Raw genomic sequence first — 5,435 nt, forward strand, 5'->3', positions numbered from 1 at the left:
ATAATATCACATTTTTGGAGTCGATTTAATTAAATTATATTATTATTTGTTTCGATTTATTTCATTTTATTCGATATTACTTGGTACTTTCCTTCTATTTATTTCAGGCAACATTATTTGAAGCATACGTGAAAAAGAAAGAAAAGGAGGTGCAAAAAGATGATGAGAAGAAATTCCACTAAAGCCCAGCCCACAACTATCAACTAGAAGCGCTGAAGTTGTGACGATCGCCACACAAGGTGTGACGAGCGTCACGCCCCTATGCTTTGTGTTACGAGCGTAACACATGGTGTGACGAACGTCACACCCCTCTCCTATATTTTTGGCTTTGACGCGTAACAGACGCACGCACAACCGATTCTCACGCTTGACTCGTTGAAACGTGAGGAAAACTACTGAATGGAAGAAGCCGTTATTGCATGTCCACTATAAATAGGATCCAAGGTTTCCAATTCAGGGGTCGTCCAATTTTCCAGATTTCCACGCCGTGCATTATTTTTTTACAGCATTATATTTTTTCAGCATTCCATATTTTCTTTTCAGCACTTTACTTCCCTAGCAATTTTTATTTCGTTTTCTTTTCCAAGCATTAAATTAATTTTTCACACAACAGTTTCCACACCGGAAATTATTGTGTACCTTTTACTGGATCTAACCTTACGTTAGGTCATAGTATTTTATTCCTTCGTTTATATTTTCCTGTCTGATCGAAGATTGTGAAGAACAAATCCAACCAGTTTGTGGTGGAGTGTTCAAAGCATCAAGGCTAGGAATAATCAAGATTTCTATTAATTTTACAGGTTCTTTAACTTTATTGTTTTAATTTATATGCTCTATACTATTGTTTATCTATACTGTCTGTCTGATATGGCTGTATTTAAGCATAATTATTGTTTAGACTTGTTTACCATGTCCGGCTAAATAAACTTAGATATCAGTATGTAAAGTAAGCGGAATGAAGGAATCGGAACTAAGTTGGTTTAAATTTATTTAAAAATAAAGTCACTCTTTTTAATGGTCTCAATTTACAGAATTAATCCCAAAGTTTTTGTACGAGAGTAAAAGACATAAAGAAGTTAAAATCAATAGAACGACGGTTTGAGCTTTTAACTGGACAGTGTAAATTGGACATTAACCTTAAATCAGGGCGAGAGCAATTTTTAAGGTTAATTAAATTCTAATCATTTTCAAAAAGTATTTTTAAAGGTTAAATGTGAGAACGAGAGTTAAGCATTTAGGTTTAATCAAATAGTCTAAGTCAACAGAGCGAGAGTTTGAGACGAGGGCGTTTAAAGGGTTAGTATTTTCTTAAAAAGAGTTTCTAAAGATTCTATTGTTTTCAAAAAGTGATTTTAGACTTAACTAAATAGTGAGAGCGTATGTTAATTTAAAGTCATAGTTTCATTCAACAGAGCGAGAGTTTGAGAAAGGACTTTTAATCAATAGTGTTTGCCGAAAGGACTTATTTTAAAACTAAGAAACCCACGAAGATTCGATTCCCTAATTACGACGAACTACGTACCGATATCCGCGTTGTTTGATATTTAATTTAGATCTTATTTTAGTTTTACTTTTCCCCCTAATCATCAAAACATCATCCGCCTTAGCTTTACGAAGTAACCTTAGAAAACAGTATATCGATTCATAAGTCCCTGTGGGATCAATATCTTTTAAAACTACGCGATTAGACTGTGCACTTGCAATTAATACCCCAATCGACTCACTAAATCAGGGCGATCAAGTTTTTGGCGCCGTTGCCGGGGACTTTTATTTAGTCGATATCGTAACTCTTCTGTTACGCTGTAGAGACTAAGGCAATTTTTATTTCTTTCTTTCGTTGATTTGTATGCCACACACTCGCTCACAAGGCGAGCCGTTTTACTTATGAATCAACGACGTTGAACTATATCTCCGAGTCTTACGACGAATTCGGGAATATCGTGCTGCAAACAATCTTCCTCCTATCGAAGTGCCCGACCTTAAAAATCTTCTTCCTTCGCGGATACCCGAGATGGAAGAACCAGCTCGTGCTCTTCGAGATTACGCCGCTCCATCGCAAGATGAGCCGCATTTGAGTATTGCTCCACCCGCAATCGAAGCAAACAACTTCGAACTTAAACCTTCGCTGTTACAAGCAGTGCAACAGAATCAATTCTCTGGAAATCCTACCGAGGATCCAAACCTTCATTTATCCGTATTTGTCCAATACGCTGATACTGTTAAAGCTAATGGTGTCACTTCAGAGGCGATTCGACTTCGTCTCTTTCCTTTCTCGTTAAAAGATAAAGCTAGAAGATGGCTTCAGTCTCTTCCTTCCAACTCAGTCACCACATGGAATGAGTTGAAGAAAGTCTTTCTTGCCCGATATTTTCCTCCAAGCAAAACAGCTATATTGAGAGCCCAGATAAATGGATTTAAACAGAAAGATAACGAGTCTCTTTTCGAAGCATGGGAAAGATACAAAGACATGATGAGACTTTGTCCACACCATGGTTTAGAGGACTGGTTAGTAATTCATACCTTCTATAATGGTCTCTTATACAACACAAGGTTAACAATAGACGCCGCCGCAGGTGGTGCACTTATGGATAAACCTTATACCGATGCTTATCAACTTATCGAGAGCATGGCCCAAAACCATTATCAGTGGGGAAGCGACCGAACAATGGTAGAGAAACCTCAAACGAAAGGTGGCATGTACGAGATAAGTAGCCTTGATCATGTTAATGCAAAAGTATGCTCTGGCCCAGAAAATTGAAAGTTTAAATGTATCACCTCCAGCCACCGTGGTTGCCGTAACTCAAAATTGCGAAATCTGTGGAATCCAAGGTCACACTCCTGCAGATTGTCAACTCCTAACAGGAATCCAAGCAGAGCAAGTGAATTATGCTCAAGGAAATCCCTACTCGTATACCTATAACTCAAACTGGAAGAACCATCCTAATTTTTCATATAAGAGTAATAATGCTTTATACGCACCAAGTTAATCTCCCAGTCAAGCCCCAGCTATACCCCCTGGATATCAAAAGCCGACCCCATCTACACCTAACAATAACATTCCTAGAAAATCCAACTTGGAAATCATGATGGAGAACTTCATAACTTCCCAACAGCAAACCAATAAAGAGTTCTTAAACCAGAATGTACACACTAACGAACAGATTAAACAACTAGCAAGTAAAGTGGATGCCTTGGCTACCCATAACAAAATGCTGGAAACACAAATCTCACAAGTAGCTCAACAACAAGCGCCTACTGCTGCCCCAACTGGTACATTTCCTGGACAGCCCCAACCTAACCCAAAAAGCCACGCTCATGCAATCATATTAAGGAGTGGAACAGAGGTAGAAGGACCGTCTGATCCAAGAATTGAAAACCAAAACTCTAAAAGGTCAACTGAGGAAGAAAATAAACCTAAGGAAAAGGAAGAGAGTAATAAGGAAACCATAGAAAATAAAGAACCTTATTTACCTCCACCGCCTTATAAACCACCCATCCCTTACCCTCAAAGGCTTATTAAAACCAAAGATGCAGGCCAATTTAAAAAATTTGTTGACCTACTGAAACAATTAAACGTCACAATTCCGTTTACAGAAGCTATTACGCAGATGCCCTCATATGCTAAGTTCTTAAAAGAAATTCTTTCTAATAAAAGGAAACTTAAAGATAGCGAAACCGTTACACTCACTGCTGAATGTAGCGCCATAATCCAGAATATGCCTCCAAAACTTAAAGATCCTGGTAGTTTCTCTACACCCTGTCACATAGGAAAATTTGTCATAGATAAAGCCTTATGCAAGTTAGGAGCCGGTATCAGTGTTATGCCCTTATCCATATGCAAGAAACTGGAAATGGGAGAATTAAGACCAACTAAAATGTCTGTGCAATTAGCAGATCCTTCCGTTAGATATCCTGTAGGAATTCTTGAAAACGTTCCCGTGCGCATAGGTCAATTCTACATTCCAACCGATTTTATAATTATGGACATCAGAGAAGATGATGTTACACCCATTATATTGGGAAGACCATTCTTAGCAACCGCCGGTGCCATCATAGACGTAAAACGAGGACGACTCACTTTCGAAGTAGGAGAAGAGAAAATTGAGTTCATTCTCTCCAAATTTTTGAAGGCACCTGCAATAGAAGATACATGTTACTTCATGGATATCATTGATGAATGCATAAAAGAAACAGAAATAGAAAATGACAAATTGTCTGACTATCGTGTAGAAGACATACTGAACCAATGTTTAGCAATAACATCAGATCCTACGCAATTCCTTAAGAAACCAACCCTCGACCTGAAAACACTTCCCAAAAATTGAGATATGAATTCCTAGACTTAGAACTTGAACGACCAGTGATAGTTAATGCAGACCTAGGAAAACTCAAAACCGAAAAACTCCTACATATCTTAAGAAAATATCCAACCGCACTAGGATAAAACATCACCGATCTTAAAGGAATAAGTCCTTCTATTTGTATGCACCACATCATGCTAGAAGAAGACAGTAAAACTTCTAGGGAACATCAGAGGAGACTAAACCCAATCCTGAGTGAGGTAGTGAAGAAGGAAGTAACGAAGTTATTAGAGGCAGGTATCATATATCCTATATCTGATAGCAAATGGGTTAGTCCCGTACACGTAGTACCAAAGAAAGGAGGTATAACCGTGATCGAAAATGAAAAAGGAGAAACTATAACCAAACGAATCGAATCGGGATGGAGAATGTGCATTGACTATAGGAAACTAAACAAAGCAACCCGAAAAGATCATTTCCCTTTACCATTCATAGAACAAATGTTAGAACGATTAGCAAAGCATTCTTATTTCTGCTATCTAGATGGTTACTCAGGCTTCTTTCAAATACCAATTCATCCTGATGACCAAGAAAAGACAACATTCACATGTCCTTTTGGTACCTTCGCTTATCGACGAATGCCGTTTGGCTTGTGCAATGCTCCCGCAACCTTCCAAAGGTGCATGATGGCAATATTCGCCGATTTTCTCGAAAACATCATGGAAGTCTTTATGGATGACTTTTCCGTATGCGGGCAAAGTTTCGAAGAATGTCTTGAAAACCTAGAAAGAGTTCTAGAGCGATGTGTAAAAGTAAACCTAGTACTTAATTGGGAAAAATGTCACTTTATGGTACAAGAAGGAATTGTTTTAGGACACATCATATCAAATAGAGGAATCGAAGTAGACAAAGCCAAAATAGAAGTAATCGAAAACCTTCAACCTCCGAAAACTGTGAGAGAAATACGAAGCTTCTTAGGACATGCCGGTTTTTACCGACGATTCATTAAAAACTTCTCTAAAATAACTAAACCTTTAACTGGATTATTGATGAAAGATGCTGAATTCATCTTCGACAATAAATGTTTAGAAGCATTTCAAACGCTTAAACAAGCATTGATCTCCGCGCCCATAA

At 38.0% G+C, this 5,435-nt stretch overlaps 1 non-coding gene across 1 annotated transcript; it reads right to left on the reverse strand.

Moving 5' to 3' along the window:
* Window positions 1–2,389: 2,389 nt before the first annotated feature.
* On the reverse strand, window positions 2,390–2,496 carry LOC127077691 (small nucleolar RNA R71). The gene has a single exon (XR_007787475.1). It is a non-coding gene; the product is annotated as a small nucleolar RNA R71 (small nucleolar RNA).
* Between the last annotated feature and the right edge of the window lie 2,939 nt (window positions 2,497–5,435).

The sequence above is a fragment of the Lathyrus oleraceus genome, chromosome 4, assembly GCF_024323335.1.
Source record: "Lathyrus oleraceus cultivar Zhongwan6 chromosome 4, CAAS_Psat_ZW6_1.0, whole genome shotgun sequence".
In the NCBI taxonomy this organism is placed as follows: domain Eukaryota; kingdom Viridiplantae; phylum Streptophyta; class Magnoliopsida; order Fabales; family Fabaceae; genus Lathyrus; species Lathyrus oleraceus.